An 18,057-nucleotide genomic window follows, 5' to 3' on the forward strand; every position below is an offset into this window, starting at 1 on the left:
ACAAGACTTCCTCCAGCTATAACAAGACACACAGGAACTACAAAATGTGCCCGGGGGCTGCTCTACTTCACAAACTACCATGTTCATGACCATGAAGGTTTCAACAGAATGTCCAATGGATGAAAACAAGCACTCCGGGACAGTATTTATAGATCAAAGGAGCGGCGCACATGGACTAGGAGTACCAACAAAATAAGCCAAACAAAGGACACAATGAAAAGACAGGACTCAATAATGGATGACTCAGGCGAGAGGAAACAGTACTCGAAGACGGGCATATTCAGAAGAATATACCAGCACAGTACAACCCGTGAACAAAAGGCATTTACACTCAACCACCACCATACAACTACATCTGACAACAGCAGACTATCAAAGAATACGCCAAGACCTCGCATCCGAGTTCTTCCTGAACAAAACAACAAGGATATATGCTCGGAGGCTGCATGTCGTGAAACTACTCGGATGATGGTTTAATCCAAGACTAAAGGGCTGATTCGGAAAGATGCCGCAAAACTACTCAGATGATGACATAATCCAACTCTCAGGGACTACTTCAGAACACAAATTTTCAAACAACATAAAGATTCAAGACCCTCAAACTTTTTGTTCCAAATAGCAAGAGGCTCAAGGGCTACACTTAGTGAGTGCACTTTTTCTTCGAAAAAGCACACGTCACCAAAAGACTTCCTCAACGCAGACCACTTCAAGACATTACGACAAAAAGAACCTAGAACGAGCCATATTCGAGTTCTTTTTGATAAAACTTCAACGAACAAATAGAGCAACTTCAAGACAAGATCCTCCAGCTCCTTGTTCCAAATAGCAAGAGGCTCGGGGGCTACAACCAGATGGATGTACTTTTTCTTCAAAAAAGCACTCACCACTCGAAGGTCCCAAGAAGCGCTACAAGGTTTCACTCCAGAAAGCACTCGGATGACATTTGTTCCTACTCAACAAGACTTGAAGGAGCAAAACGAGACTTTCAGAGCTCAACCATGAAGTGCTTGGGGGCTTGTCGATGCAGGACCCATAGGATACCCCGCAAGGGAGAGAGAAGATCTAGTCCAACTAGGATTCTTCCCATGTAATCTTAGTAGTAGTACTATTCAATAATCCTACTAGGAAATCTCATTGTAAACCGACTAGGACTCTAGCCTCCTGACTACATAAAGGAGGGCAGGGTTCCTAGGAGAAGGGGACAGCAATTGTATAACACAACACTTCACAATCAATCCAACGCAAAGGCTAACGTCGACTGGACGTAGGGTTATTACTCGATCTACGATCGAGGGCCTAAACCAGGATAAATCGACTGTCTCTTGCGTTCACCATCGAGTTCAGCATACGCTGAAGCCCGAACATACTACCTCGGGTATCCCCGTGGTAGGCTATCGGTGGTAAAACATCGACAGCAGGTTCTCATGCGATGACCCACCGGCACCAGCAGCTTCCTCTGCCACCACCTTCCACCTTGCCATGCTCCTCCGGACCTCCACACCTCCATCACCTCACCGACACACGTAGCCACTTGCTCCCTCCTCACCTTGGCGTCCAGGCGGCACCCCACGCCCCACACCTCACACATGTACTTGTAGATGGTGAACTGGTCTAGGAACACTGGCCAGCACACCAGCGGCACGCCGATGGCAAGGCTCTCACACGTGGAGTTCCACCCATTGTGCATCAGGAAGCACCCAACGGCGCGGTGTCGTAGCACCCGCTCCTACGGGCACCATGCGGCCATGTGGCCCCACGCCGCTGTCTCCACCGTGAACGGGTGGCCCATCGCCACGAGGCCCCATGCGAACTCCGCTAGCTGCGCGGTGGTGACCACCGTGAGGCTACCAAAGTTGGCATACACGACAGAGCCCAGCGCCTACCACTACTACAAAAAAGGTTTGTAGCAATGGCTCAATTTATTTGTAAGGGCGGCTGGGGATGGAGCCGCCCCTACAGTGGGCGTGCTCGGGACCCACGAGACTAGCCGCCCCTATAAATGGCACAGTAGGGGCGGCTAGTGATACGAGCCGCCCCTACAAATGGGTCGATTTGTAGGGGTGGCTCACCCACCAGCCGTCCCCGGTGTTGCAATTTGTAGGGGCGTCTCAATCACCACCCGTCCCTATAAATGGTCCACGTATAAAACCCTGCCGCCCCTTCTTCCTCCTCGGGTCACTCACTCCAACCCGTGAAAAAAGGTAGGGAGGCCTTGGGCACCTCCCAAAAATTGCTCTACTAAGGGTGGGAGGTTTTGATCTCAAATCCTTTGGTGGAGAGGTTGTAGAAGGTAAGAAAATGTTATTCCATACTTTTTTTCAAGTTTTAAAGGTTGGTTAGTGAGTAATTAGAGTTTTGCAAGGTTACTACAACCAATGAAGATCCCTGAATGGAAATGGGAAGAAGTTGGCATGGATTTTATCGTAGGATTACCCCGCACTCAAAGAGGTTATGATTCAATATGGGTAATAGTGGATCGACTCACCAAGGTCGCTCACTTTTTACCAGTCAAGACTACTTATAATGGTGCAAGGTTAGCAGAGTTATACATGGAACGAATAGTGTGCTTACATGGTGTTCCCAAGAAAATTGTGTCGGATAGAGGCACCCAATTTACATCGCAATTCTGGCATAAAGTACATAGATCTTTGGGAACAAAGTTGAATTTCAGTTCTGCTTACCACCCGCAAACCGATGGACAGACTGAAAGGATCAACCAGATTTTGGAAGATATGTTGAGAGCCTGTGCACTCCAGTATGGTGATAGTTGGGATAAGAGTCTACCTTACGTAGAGTTCTCGTACAACAACAGTTATCAAAAGAGCCTCAAGATGGCACCTTTCGAGGCGTTGTATGGACGTAAGTGTAGAACGCCCTTGTTCTGGAATCAGACTGGAGAAACCCAAGTGTTTGGTCCCGATGTCCTTAGAGACGCGAAAGAACAAGTGAGAATGATTAGAGACAATTTGAGAGTAGCTCAGTCTCGACAGAAGAGTTATGCTGATACTTGCAGAAGAGAGCTGGCTTTCGAGATTGGTGATTATGTGTACCTGAAAGTGTCACCAATGAGAAGTGTGAGAAGATTCAATATGAAGGGAAAATTAGCACCAAGGTATATAGGACCTTTTAAGATCCTAGAGAGACGTGGAGAAGTAGCTTATCAGTTGGAATTGCCTGAGAGCTTGTCCGGTGTGCACGACGTGTTCCATGTCTCCCAGTTGAAAAAGTGTCTAAGGGTACCTGAAGAACAAATTCCTTTGGAAGAACTTGTTGTCAAGGAAGATCTTACTTATGAAGAGTACCCGATAAAGATTTTGAAAACTACCGAAAGAGTTACGAGAAGCCGAACAGTAAAGATGTGCAAGGTACAGTGGAATCGTTATACAGAGGATGAGGCTACTTGGGAAAGAGAAGAGGATCTGAGAAAGATTTATCCCCAACTGTTTGAGTAAGCAATCACACGAATCTCGAGGACGAGATTCATCTTAAGGGGGGTAGATTTGTAACACCCAAACTTTTTCATTTTTTTAAAAATAATTAAAATTTGATTTATTATGATATTAAGTGTGCATTCAATTATAGGAAATTAATAATTTTTGGCGAATTAAAATCAATTATAAGATTTGAAACTTGTGGATGCATACATGCTGCTGCATTATTTACTTATGTGATGATTGTTCTTAAATTAGTATTCAAATGAGTTCAAAAATAATTTGAAAATGCTTTTGGGAAAATTTGTTGGAAAATAAAAAGGAAAATGAATATCTCCTTCCCCCCCTCGGTTTCGGCCTGCATGGCCTTTTTCCCACGGCCCGTTCACCCTCCTCTCTCCCCTTTCCCCGCTCGACCCGGCACCGTTGGCCCAGCCACGCGCGTTGCCCGGCCCAGCAAGCCCCACCGGCCCAGCTCCCCTTCTCCCTGGCGCAACCGCCGCGCGCCTCGGCCGCCCGGCCTAGCGAGCCGCACCAGCCCAACCAGCGCACCTCCTTCGCTCACAGCCGCTGCCAGCCGGGCCCGCTGGTCAGCTCTTCCCCCCTCCTTCCTCCCGCGCGACCCGCAACCGCAGCGGCGGTCGAGCCGCAACCGCGCCCGCTCCTCACGCATCGTGGGTGTGTCGCCCGCTCCTCGGCCTCTTTTTAAGAGCCGAGCCCCTCCCGCGCGTCCCTCTCTCGCTCCCCGCTCCATTTTCGCCTTGCTCGGCCGCAACTGCCGCATGGAGGAGCCCCGCCGACCACCATCCTCGCCGTCCATGGAACGCCGTCCCCGAGTCGCGCTTGTCCCCGTTTGAAGTCGCGGTGAGCTCCGCCATGCTTCCCTCCTTCCCCCTATGCTTTCGATTTGGTATTTCGTGGCTGTTTGGGGCCCTATTCGCAAGCATCCGCGAGCTTTGGCCGCCGGCCATGGCGCCGCCGCCCCGGCCTTCCCCTCCGGCCGTCTTCTCGACCTGTGCGCGACCCCCTTCTCCCCCCGAGCTCTCGGGTGCCCTCGGTTCCCCGTTTGGCAGACCCTAGCCCCCCTAACCGAGCTCGCCGGCGTGCTCTTTGCCGCCGGCCATGGCTAGCCTCGCCGAAGTCACTGTTCCGGCCGGCCATCTCTTCTTCTCTCTCCCCGGATCGATTGCTGACCGTCCATTTCTAATCCAACGGCCATCGTTGGCCGATACCCCTTCGTGGGTCAAATTGCTAAAGAGCCCTCCTGTTTTCGCGTAATAGAACCCGCCGTCCTTAGCGTATTTCCTCGAGTGCGCATTCTCGTTTTGAAAGCGTAAAGTTCACTGTTTAAGTCAAAAGTACGTTTTCAGTATTTACAGAAATGCCATTCGAACTGTTTCGCTTATAGAATTGTCGTTTTAACTCCGAATTGATCCATTCAAATCATGTTAGCTTTGTAATTTCATAAGCTACATGTTGGAGCTACTGTTAGTCAAGTTTGGAACTTTTTAATTTCATGATTAGAATTAATTAAATATAGGGCGATAGGAAAACCCGTTTAATCATAACTTTCGCATTTTAGCTCCGTTTTTCGTGAACTTCGCGTTGACGTGATCGTAGCGAAATGTAGGTTAGTTTTACAAACATTTTATCTTGATTTCAATACTGTTGGTGTACTGTTCTAATGATAGGAATGTTTGCTTTGTATGAATGCTACTGGAATGTTGTATGTTGCCGTGTTGGTCGCGTTCAGACGGTGAGGAAAACGTTGGAGACCAAGAACTCTTCGACAACCAGCAGGACCAGCACGAGTTTGTGAACCAAGGCAAGTATAACATGGGCCTTCCTTGATGTCCTATTTCACTCTAATCAATTACTCATTTGCATGTGTCTAATTTTGATACCCGTAAGGACATCCTAGTGATTGTTATCCTGTTTCTTGTCTCCTATGGGTTAAATGCATATGGGTAGATTGCTAGTGCTCTAACTGAACTTGATATACATATTGATGAATGATACTATGGAACAAAGTGAGTAACATGAATTAAAACAACTGTTCCATAGGGCGAAAGTGCAAATGACCTTTGTTCATGTTGCTCCCGGCCCTCCATAAGGACTTATCTGTCGGCAAAAGCTGGGACTGATAGTGCAACCGGGAGTCATATGGCTCTGACTTTAGCTCAGTAATAGGACCTTTCCTAGCTGGTTAGAGGTTACCTTTTTGGTGCAAATGGGGCTTGCCACTTTGGGTATAGGGCTGCCTCTGTTCCTATGAGTATAGCCGCGATGGATTTGTGCCATAGGAAAGGGGGGTCCCTACATCTGCCTGCCAAGGAAACCTAGCGGCCCTAACCTGTTAGGGAAACCTATGAAATGGCTTCATAGTGTACCCTGTCCGCTCACCTTGGAAGTGACATGGGAGTAATTAACCCGGGCATAAGGGGATCACGACTCGCGGTGAATGTGCACCACCTCTGCAGAGGGTAACAAACTGTTATAACAGCCGTGCTCACAGATACGAGTGGCCCGGAAAACTCACAGAATAACTGGTTACTTGATGATGATCATTTAAGTTGTTCTATGATGAAAAATGGTAAACCTGACCTTGATATATGTTTTTTTATGGGAATTAAATGGGAGCTTAAGCATAACTTGATAATACTTGAGAATAAAAGTTTGACCTATTAAAAATGCTAACTGCAGTAAACCAGAGTCTATCCTTTTTGAGCTTCATAACCCCATGTTAGCTTGCTAAGTACGGAACGTACTTATACTTGTTTATTTTCTTTACTTGGATAAAAATCCCGGATGGGTAACAGATGACAACGGGTATAAGGATTTCCCGGAGGATTATTAGGCTTGTGGTCAACCAGTTGACCTTCCCTGTGATGACGGCCATGAGAGTTTAATATCTTTTTATTATTCCGCTGTGATGTATAAGACTAAGTTTTATTATAACTCTAATGTATGTGACACCGTGATGATACTATTGTAATTTGTCAGCTTGTGTGTGTGATTGATTCCTGGGTACACACGAGTTTCGTGCATTCAATTTTATCCTTAAAATTGGGTGTGACAGCAGTGCACTTTCTGGATTGCGCATGCATTAGCAAACATCACATTTACCTTGTTCTTTTTGTTTGATTGATGCATGGTTTGCTCCACAGATTTTTGTTTATGAGTTACTGCATGCTTTGACTTTTTAGGATGTATTTTAGGAATTCATTATGTCTGCTCTGGTCCTTTTTCATGTACTTTGTATATAAGATTCAGTAGGCCTTTTCATATCGAGCTTATTAACTTGAATTTCTCCTAGCAAAACAAGTCAACAATGTTGTTCGCTTTAAAGGTTATATATATAAGTGATAATACAAAACCATATGCAAATATATATGTCCCTATCATTAGTAAGTCATGAGGCATGCAGATCTTGTTGGTTTGTATACTTTATTACTTGATTGTGTATTATATTTTGAAAACATACCTAGTATAGCTATACATGTATTTAAACCAAAGAGTATGGCACGAGAAAATGATGGGAGAAAACGAAAGCAGCAGCATACATACAGTTAGCACAGTACTTACTATTAGCTTGCTAGTTACCCTAGCTAGCTAGCTATTTAGTTTTGGCATACGTAATGTTCAGATGTAATATAGGGAGGAGCTGGGATGTCGAATATATATATTTCTGTTAGATAATTGTTTTGCTGGTGCTTGGATGTATCCCTTGTGATGCTTAGGTTCAACTGATACTGCAAGCTAGTTGAGACATAATCCATGGAAGCTAGCTTTATGCCATGTTCTCCTAGCTTCTTTGCAGCTGCTTGGTGTTTTGTATTGTAACTGCAGTTATCAATTTCAGTTAGCAATTGGAGTTAGTAATTTCATTTTGTATTTTTAGTTTCTAATTTCAGGTAGTGCTACTTTCAGTTTTTAGTTTCAGTTAGCAATTGCAGTTAGTAATTTCATTTTTTTAATTTTAGTTTTTAGTTTTAGTTAGCAATTGCAACATAAGTCTCACTCCATTCATTAGAGTTTGGTCTGATGTGTTTTCAATAATACTTAATGATGGGCTAAGCTTGCTAAGTGGTTTCTTGATTACATGTCTTTTAAGCAAGCAGCTAGTACAATTATCTCAACTTCTGATTCTTCACTTGCATCAGACTGCCGTAGCATCTCTAAAATGGCTTTGTTAGCTGATGGGCACACGTCTATGGATCACGTGTGATGAGTAGTTGTGTCCCGATCTTCTCAAAGGATCCGCGAACTTGATAACTTGTCGCTGCGTTACCTGGTGAAAAGGCAATGCACCGCGAGGCTGCCCACGCAATGAACTACTGAGACAATCACCCTTCCACGTACCGACGAAACAGCCCACACAATCACGCCGTATAGATGTGAAGGCACAAACTGGGTGAACTGCAGTTCGGCGTTCTACAACTCCCTCAGGAATCGAAAGAACAAGTTGGCAAGCCTCTCAAGACTCACGCTGGAACAAGATCTCAAAAAGTTTGTATTTCTAAATTTGCAATCTCCAAGTTACTGTTCATGTCATCCATTACAGGGATATATAATACTAGTTGAGTTTCAGTTTGGAAGAAATAAATGAGAACATGTAGTGGAAAGTTGTAACACTACTTTTATTAATAGCCAGGCCTAGTGTGATGCATGGATGGTTGGCATTCTTCTACATGCATGCTGGAACGTGTGTGGATAGAAACTCGGTTGCTGGCTGCATGCATTCCTAACTTCCAAAATATTTGCTTGCACTCCAACGACTGTTATTCATGGTAGCTGAATGTTCTTTTCTCTCTCTCTCTCTTGCATGTCCAGGTTCCTTGCTTATATTTGGCGGGCAGAATCCATCATCCTCCCATGCTTGTTCGTGCACTCCATCATTCCTAAAAACATTGAAACAAGTACTCAAAAGCATAGGCCCATTCAACATAATCTGATTATTAAGCATAAGGTTAGCGTTCACCTGAGAATGAATTTCCTTCTCCAATTGTTTTGATCTACTCCTTGTAATCGGACCAGCTATATCAAATGTGGTTTCATTTGGAGATGAGTGAATGCTAGGAATGTCCACATTAGCCTCCCCCTCTTGAGGAGTCGTCCTCGACTCAGGTTCACCAACAAATGGAAGCAAGTCTTTGACATTGAATGTTGTACTCACATTGGAATATTCAGGTGGTAGCTCAATTTTGTAAGCATTATCATTTATTTTGTGTAAAACCTTGAACAGACCATCACCCCTAGGAGATAACTTACTCTTGCGCTGTTGGGGAAATCGATCCTTGCGTAGATGCAACCACATGAGGTCTCCGAGCTGGAATGTAACCTTCTTCTTACCTTTGTTCGCTTCCTTTGCATATTGTGCTGATTTCTTCTCGATATTCCTTCTTGTCTCATCATGTAGCTTCTTGAGAAAATCCGATCTCTTTGCTGCATCCAAGTTAACTTGTTCCTGTAATGGTAAAGGCAAAACATCCATGGGAGTATGCGGCTTAAAACCATAAACAATTTCAAATGGACAAAAATTTGTTGTGGAATGGACTGCCTGGTTATAAGCAAATTCAACATGTGGAAGGCAGTCTTCCCATAGCTTCAAATTCTTTTTCAGCACGGCACACAGCATGGTGGATAGGGTACGGTTGACAACTTCAGTTTGCCCATCCGTTTGTGGATGACAAGTGGTGGAAAATAACAACTTCGTGCCAAGTTTAGCCCATAAGGTCTTCCAAAAATAGCTTAGAAATTTTGTATCTCGGTCTGAAACAATAGTCTTTGGCCCTCCATGTAGACGAACGATCTCCCTAAAAAACAAATCAACAACGTGTGAAGCATCATCACTCTTATGACATGGAATAAAATGTGCCATTTTAGAGAAGCGATCAACAACAACAAAGATAGAATCCCTCCCCCTCTGAGACCTAGGTAACCCTAAAATAAAATCCATGGATATATCTTCCCAAGGTACAGTTGGGATTGGTAATGGAGTATAAAGACCATGGGGATTAAGGCAGGACTTAGCTTTCAAGCAGATTATGCAGCACTCAACATGTCGCTGGACATCACGTCGCATATGTGGCCAAAAGAAATGATCAGAGAGCATGTCCAATGTCTTTTTGATGCCAAAATGACTAGCTAAGCCACCAGCATGTGCTTCCTGCAAAAGAACTTGATGAATCGAATAGGCTGGAATACATAGTTTGTTAGTCCGAAATAAGAAACCATCATGCACATAATACTTGTCCCAACCTTTTCCAGCAATGCAATGAGAGAAAGGTTCTTTAAAATCAAAGTCATCAGTATAAAGTGTTTTAATGGATTCCAAACCAAGCACTTTTGTATCTAATTGTGTAACCAAGCCACATCTCCATGATAAAGCATCAGCAACAATGTTATCTTTCCCATGCTTATGTTTTACGACATAGGGAAATGTTTCAATGAACTCAATCCATTTAGCATGTCGACGGTTCAGCTTGCCTTGGCTTTTGAGATATTTTAAAGCTTCATGATCAGAGTGGATGACAAATTCTTTAGGTAACAAATAATGTTGCCAAACTGCCAAAACTCGAACTAAGGCATAAAGCTCTTTATCATAGACAGAGTAATTCAGATGTGGACCATTTAACTTTTCAGAAAAGTAGGCAACAGGTTTATGTTCTTGAAGTAGCACACCTCCAATGCCAATACCACTTGCATCACATTCGATCTCAAAGGTCTTACCAAAGTCTGGTAGTTGTAGCAGTGGTGCTTCACAAAGCTTTCTTTTCAACTCTTCAGAGGCTTGGTCCTATTCATCTCCCCACTTGAATGGAACATCCTTCTTTGTCAAATTGTTAAGGGGTGCAGCGATTGCACTGAAATCTTTAACAAAGCGCCGGTAGAAACCTACAAGACCATGGAAACTTCGAACTTGGCTCACATTTTTAGGAGTAGGCCAATCCTTTATCGCTTTAATCTTCTCTTCATCAACCTGGATGCCATCTACAGTCACAACAAAACCAAGGAAAACAACACGATCTGTGCAAAAGGTGCACTTAGAAATATTTCCATACAATTTCTCGACTCTCAAAACAGCAAGGACTGCATGGATATGATCAAGATGCTCATCAAATGATTTACTATAGATCAAGATATCATCAAAATATACAACCACGAATTTGCCAATGAAAGCTCTTAAAACATGATTCATTAAACGCATAAAAGTTGAAGGAGCATTCATCAAACCAAATGGCATCACAAGCCATTCATATAAGCCAAATTTAGTCTTAAATGTTGTCTTCCATTCATCACCAATTTTCATGTGAATTTGGTGATAGCTGCTGCGTAAATCAATCTTGGTGAAAATAGTTGAGCCACTCAATTCATCTAACATGTCATCAAGCCGTGGAATGGGATGGCAATATCTAATAGTTATAGCATTGATAGCACGACAATCAACACACATGCGCTAAGAGCCATCTTTCTTTGGGACTAAAAGAACGGGAACCACACATGGTGATAAGGATCCACGAATATACCCTTTGTCCAAAAGCTCTTTTACCTGTCGCTGAATTTCCTTTGTCTCTTCGGGATTGGTGTGGTAGGCTAGACGATTTGGAAGAGAAGCACCTGGTACCAAATCAATTTGATGCTCAATTCTGCGGAGTGGAGGAAGTCCAGCTGGCACCTCATCGGGAAAACATCTTTGAAGTCCTATAAGAGATCAAGAACAACACTAGGCAGCGATGAAGGTAAATCGGTAGTTGAAAGTAGGACCTCCTTGTGCAAGAGCACAAAGAATGGGGTTGTGGTGTTCTTCACTTCTCTCAAATCACTCCTGCTCACAAATAAGCACTCATTTTGGCATAGCTGTTTTGAAGTGGAATGAGGCTTTATGTGGCTGGATGGGTTAGGAGTCTCTCCCTTACTAGTGTTGGGGGGCTCACTCAATTTTCTTTTCTCAGATTCTTCTCTTTTCATGCGAGCCACATCTGAAGCATAGATCTCTTCTAGAGATAATGGAACAAGAACCACCTTCTTGTCTTTGTGAATGAAAGTATATTTGTTAGACCATCCAAAGTGCACCGAATCCACATCAAATTGCCATGGACGACCCAACAGTAAATGGCATGCTTGCATGGGTACAATATCACAATCAACCTCTCCATGATAGTCACCAATGGAGAATGACAAGCGGACCATAGTTGAAACCTTCACTGTCCTAGAATTATTCAGCCATTGCATGTGATACGGATGTGGATGGCGACGTGTCTGCAAACCAAGCTTCTCAACAAGCAAAGCACTAACAATATTGTTGCAGCTCCCACCATCAATGATGAAGCGGCACACCTATCCTTTCACTTTGCATCGTGATTGAAACAAATTGTGGCGCTGGCCTTGCTCAGCAGCAACAAATTCTATTGAAAGAACCCGCCGAACCACCAAAGAAGGAGCTGGTGTATTCAGAGTAGAAGGCGCCAAATCAGGAAAATCAGCAAGCAACTTATCAAAATCAACACAAGTAATCTCGGCTGGATGCTGAAGAACATCATCTTGGGATAAGTCATCTTGAGCAAAATCTGGAAGAGATTGAATGGCTAAACAATTCAGACCTAGCTCAAAAGTACCATCCTCTGCTGAATACTCACAAGTGTCAAGAGAAAGGTCTGCTAATGCTTGGGTAATAGGCTCATCCTCCTCTTCACTTCGAGAATCATAAGAACCATCTGCAAGTGCAATAATAGTGCATCTATTGGGACATTCAGCTTGCTTATGTCCATGACCACCACACTTAAAACACTCAATCTTGCTTGTCTTCCGTTGGGCTACTGTAACAGAGGAGCTAGACTGATCGGAATTTTCAGCTTTGCCTCTTGAATCAAAATGTTTGGCAGACGTTGAAATTGAACGAGAAGTTGCACGAGATGAAGGTGTGTGCACCCCTGACCCGTGCTGCTGTGAATGGCGCCATGGAGTAGAACTATGAGGAGCTAAAAATGAAGCACGGTTCTTATAAGATTCAGCAAGCTGTCGTTCTGCCCTTTTTGCAAAATGTAGCAATTCATCCGTAGTGTTGTAATTAGTCATGTCCACCTTGTCTGCGATTGGTTTATTAAGACCAACCAGAAATCGAGCCATCGTTGATTCCTCATCTTCAGTGATACTGGTACAAAGTAGACACATTTCCATTTCCTAAAAATATTCATCCACACTACGATGACCTTGGACAAGACGCTTTAGCCTCAAATGTAGCTCACGAGAATAATGGGCAGGAACAAATCTCCGCCTCATTTCTCATTTCATGTCATCCCAAGTAATATGATCATGTCCAACACGGTGGAAATCAGCACACACTTGATTCCACCAAGTGATTGCATAACCTGTGAACTCAATTGCAGCAAGCTTTGCTTTCTTGACAGGAGGGTAAGTTTAGAAATCAAAGATCTGATCAACCTTGGTCTCCCACTCAAAATAATCATCAGCACTTTCCTTTCCATTAAATTTTGGAATAGACACTTTCACTTTACTTAAACCATCATCATCACGACGACGATGGCGGTCACGATAACCATGATGGACACCATGCCGATGATCATCCATGTCGGACAACATATCATCATCACCATCATAATCTCCACCTCCAACTAGAATGCGCCGAGCACGACCAAAACCATGGCCAAACCCACTACGTCCATGTCCATGACCAGCGGCATGACGTGGTGCCTCGTTATCCTCATTGTCATCATCCTCATTTGGTGGTGGTTCTCTATGAGGCATGTTCAATTGGAGAGTTTGTAGTTGTTGCATCAAATCATTCATTTGTGTACGCAGCTCCTGGAATTCCTCCACCGAAATAGTGGCACCATCGCCACGTCCTGCCATATTAGTAGAGGGGAAAAATAGGACAATATATATGTGGAATATATGTGGAATCACTCCCTCACCACTTGCTGAACAAGTTCTTTCTCTTCCTAGAAAGGGCAAGAACTGGGGCTGCAATCTGTAGTGGAAGAGTGATTGTACCAGAGACTATGGTGCAACAGCTCACGGTGCTTTTTAGTGGAGCTTGGTGGTGATAAAATGTATAAGTAGTGCGCTGAAATGTAGTGATGCAAAACCGAATAATAATCCAAAAGAGAAATAACACAAGTCTAAGTTGCTAAATAGAAAGAAAAAGATGCAAAAGAAAGGAACAATATGGAAGAAGTGGAAACAACTCGCACCAACCAAAGTGCTACTCAAGCCCCTTTTGGCGTGCTGATCACAAGTCTCTTTTGTTTCTTCTTTTTATATATATATATACTCTTGCTTTTTTTTCTTTTTTTTGATATCTTTTGAGACAAACGCAGCATAACTTTCAACTAAGGGGGCGCAACAAAGACAACATAGAGGGGTGGCGCATCCCAAAGAACAAGAAAACTCGGGTGGAAAGGGTGGGAATTTGTGGCGGTTAAAAAAGCAATCAAGGGTGGGACGGGTGAAGCTGATCAAGGATGAAAGTTAGAACGATGTGGAAAAGAAAAATTTCAGCAACTAGACAAGTCTCAAAGGATTGAAAACTCGATAATGCAAACTACAAATTAGGCACAAATGAGAGGCTGCAGGTTTTCTATTTGTCTATGTGTGGACTGTAGGTATATAAAAAACTATCCTACCAAAATAAGAATGATCCTAACGAGTAAACGGAGGCTCTGGTACCAGATGATGGGCACACGTCTATGGATCACGTGTGACGAGTAGTTGTGTCACGATCTTCTCAAAGGATCCACAAACTTGATAACTTGTCGCTGCGTCACCTGGTGAAGAGGCAATGCACCGCGAGGCTGCCCACACGATGAACTACCGAGACAATCACCCTTCCACGTACCGACGAAATAGCCCACGCAATCACACCGTATAGATGTGAAGGCACAAACTAGGTGAACCATAGTTCGGCGTTCTACAACTCCCTCAGGAATCGAAAGAACAAGTTGGCAAGCCTCTCAAGACTCACGCTAGAACAAGAACTCAAAAAGTTTGTATTTCTGAATTTGCAATCTCCAAGTTACTGTTCACGTCATCCATTACAGGGATATATAATACTAGTTGAGTTTTAGTTTGGAAGAAATAAATGAGAACATGTAGTGGAAAGTTGTAACACTACTTTTATTAATAGCCAGGCCTAGTGGGACGCATGGATGGTTGGCATTCTTCTGCATGCATGCTGGAACGTGTGTGGATAGCAACCCGGTTGTTGGCTGCATGCATTCCTAACTTCTGAAATATTTGCTTGCACTCCAACGACTGTTATTCATGGTAGCTGAATGTTCTTTTCTCTCTCTCTTGCACGTCCAGGTTCCTTGCTTATATTTGGCGGGCAGAATCCATCATCATCCCACGCTTGTTCGTGCACTCCATCATTCCTAAGAACATTGAAACAAGTACTCAGAAGCATAGGCCCATTCAACATAATCTGATTATTAAGCATAAGGTTAGCGTTCACCTAAGAATGAATTTCCTTCTCCAATTGGTTTGCTCTACTCCTTGTAATCGGACCAGCTATATCAAATGTAGTTTCATTTGGAGATGAGTGAATGCTAGGAATGTCCTCATTATCAGCCTTTAATTTTCTTCCACAGGATTAAGATCACCATGGACTTTGGCAATCTCTGTGTCGGAATTTACTATCAAATGAATTGTAATACATTAATTTATGTAGTAAAGCAATACATTTTTATGTATAGACCTGCGTAATACCTACAAGCGATAGGTTACTACATAAACTATATTTTGAGTAAAAACAATACTTGATAGAAGTAGACTTGGTCCATTGTTCTATAGGCTATTATTAGTACACAATGTTGCAGCGGGACGTCCACCATTTTGCTCTGAAACCAATTGTTTTATGTTTCAACTATGGTAGGAATTTCAATTTACTTGTAGGTCTAGGTGATAGGTCTCACCTGCTTGTTAGTGATAATCTTTAGCATTGTGTTTGTCGAATGGTGGCTAGCCATAGCACCACTCCAAATCATGGCACCATAGTAGTTTTGAGCCTTGGCATTTGCACTTGTAAGTAACCATTTGGGTTGTGTTTTTTGCAGAGACCCCATAGGCCCAACCCTTGTTTTGTTGGTTTAATCATTTCAATTTCAACCCCATGGTGCTTGCTTTCTTTTGGGAACTCTGAGAGCTCTGACTGATCCTGTGCCCCGTTGATTTTTTTTGTTTTTTTGCAGCAAGAAGCCTAAAAGTTCTCCCCTCTCCTTTCTTTTGGGAACTGCAGGCTTTTTTTTGCCAAATCTCCCCTCTCCTTTGTTTTGCTGATGATGAAATTGTCCAAGTCCATACATTATATGGAATATGAGCTGATAATCAAGAACTTGTGAGGAACTTAGAATCATTACCAGCCGCCCCTACATTACCTTCTCATATCTTCTCTATTATGATGCCTTAATGCTCCAAGTTCATGATCAAATGATGAATGACATGTTTCTGAGGCCTCTACTACTGCTACTACTCGTTTTTTGATATAGTGTTATTTTATAGGACTACTTTGGTTTATAGACCTTTTTTATTTCTTATACCTTCTCATGTACCTAAAGCACACTTTCTTGCATCTATTAGAACAAAGCGCGAAATAATGTCGCGGACACTAGACAGTGTAGCCCGATGCCCCAAGCAAGATGAGTAGCCAACCTATGAGGAGCAAGCACTAGAGGACCAGCTTACTCAGGAGCAGTTTGATAACGAGTTAGAAAAGGATCTAGAAGTGATGCTTACTCAGGAGCAGTGTGACGAGGAGGAAGGGGGAGCAGAAGGAAGAGGAGGAGAGGCTGCTGAAGGCGAAGAAGAAAAGGATGATGATGAGGAGGAGGACTTAGAAGAGGGATATGTAAGTCCCAAGGATCCTTTCTCACGTGAAGCCAGAAGGAGGTCAACGGAGGAACATTTGGATAAGGATTTTGACCCAAACAAGGAGGTAGGGATAAAGCCTTAGCTTGTAAATTTTGCTAAAGCTTTAGCTGTGTTATCTCTGCTAACACTTTGACCTATCGTATATATAGGTCTCTCCTAAAACTCAGAAAAGACAACGTCGACATCCGCAACATCTCGCCGAACAAGACGGAGTAGAGGAAAGGAGAGCAGAGGCAATAGCCACTGAGACGGACATTGAGGCCTTTGCTCCACAACCTCTAGACACAACCACAAACACGACTACCAAGCCAAAGAGGAAACAAGGGGATAGAAAAGCAAACCAATATCCAGATAAGGCATGATATGTGATAACAGAGGTCAGACTGGCAGGGGAGATCCTTGAGCCAAAAGAATTCAGAGGATGATTCCGTAATGCGATCGGAGCCCTAGTAAGAGATAAATTGAACCTAGCAATCCCTAACTAGAAAGAGGTATCAGAGAAGAAAAAGGATGAACTATGGGATAAGTAGCTGAAGCTCAATTTTAGATTTCTAGAGGGTAAGCACGAATTGGTAAAAAAAATGCTTTCAAGATCATGGGAAAGTCATTCCGACGTTGGAGGTCGAAGCTCAACAAGAAGTATATCCAAAAGGGGTTAACTCCCTTCAACAAGTTTGGCAACATAACACCTAGTCAATGGGAAGAGCTCATGGCTCAGAAGGCTTCACCTGAGGCATTGGAGCTCAGTGCCCATAACACCCGCGAAGAGGAACAAACACCATCATCTTCTAGGCCCCGGTGGCTACTATGCCAAGGAAGAGCAGTTTAGGAAGATGGACGAAGAGGCCATAGCTTCTGGGAATATCGATGTGAAGAATTTGAAGGTACGCTCAAGGAATTGGATATATATGAGGAGTACAGAATCATCTGGTGGTAATCTTAAGTTTAATAAGCCGGAGGACCAAGAGGCAGTATCAAGGATACTGAAATATGCTGAAGACAAGGAGAAAGGCCCATTCAATCCTTCTAGAGAGAGGGACAAGCTTAGCCTTGGCTTGGGAAACAATGAGCACACAGGCCGCACCAGGGGGCTAGGGAAAAAGATGACTTAGAAGCACAGATTTGAAGAGGACAGGCACATGTACAAGAAACATGGCAGAGATTGGGAGGCTAATCTTGAGCTCCAAGTGAAGTCTCTAGTTGCGAAGGCGCTGGAGGAGCAAGGACTGTCTACGGAGCCACGGACAGTAATGGCGCTGCCAGGAGAACTGGCATTAGTTGGCAGCACTCCGGAAGTTCCTAGCGGCCAAGGTTCCACTACAGCCACAACCCCTGTCGATCACATCCGGGAACCAACTAGTTGCACCTTGGTGTTTCTCAGCGGCCGACAAAACATTGTGATGGAGGTGGCAATGGGTGTGGCACATCCTCCCGGTGGCTTACACCAGAATAATAAGATACCACCATACTACACTAGGGTCGAGGTGCATACCATGAAGCTTGAGTTCATGTAGTGGAGGATAGACTACGCAACTCCCGAGAGGCTGGTGTTACTCGGAGACGTAATGGGGCAGTTCACCCTCTGGCACAAACGGGATATTATATTGACTGCTTCTTTGTCGCCTCCCCCTCTCTCAAATTTGGAGCGAGTTGTTGAGGACAAGGAGATATTTTCACCGTCTCATGGCCACCACATTCCTGAGATGCCACATTCTTCCCCGCCTCCTAGCGAGCATGT

At 43.8% G+C, this 18,057-nt stretch overlaps 1 pseudogene; it reads right to left on the reverse strand.

The window, feature by feature from the left end:
* Positions 1-1,391: 1,391 nt before the first annotated feature.
* LOC136499562 (7-deoxyloganetin glucosyltransferase-like) overlaps positions 1,392-18,057 on the reverse strand; it is a 35,005-nt pseudogene continuing 18,339 nt past the window's right edge.

The sequence above is a fragment of the Miscanthus floridulus genome, chromosome 13 (genome assembly GCF_019320115.1).
Source record: "Miscanthus floridulus cultivar M001 chromosome 13, ASM1932011v1, whole genome shotgun sequence".
NCBI classification, from domain to species: domain Eukaryota; kingdom Viridiplantae; phylum Streptophyta; class Magnoliopsida; order Poales; family Poaceae; genus Miscanthus; species Miscanthus floridulus.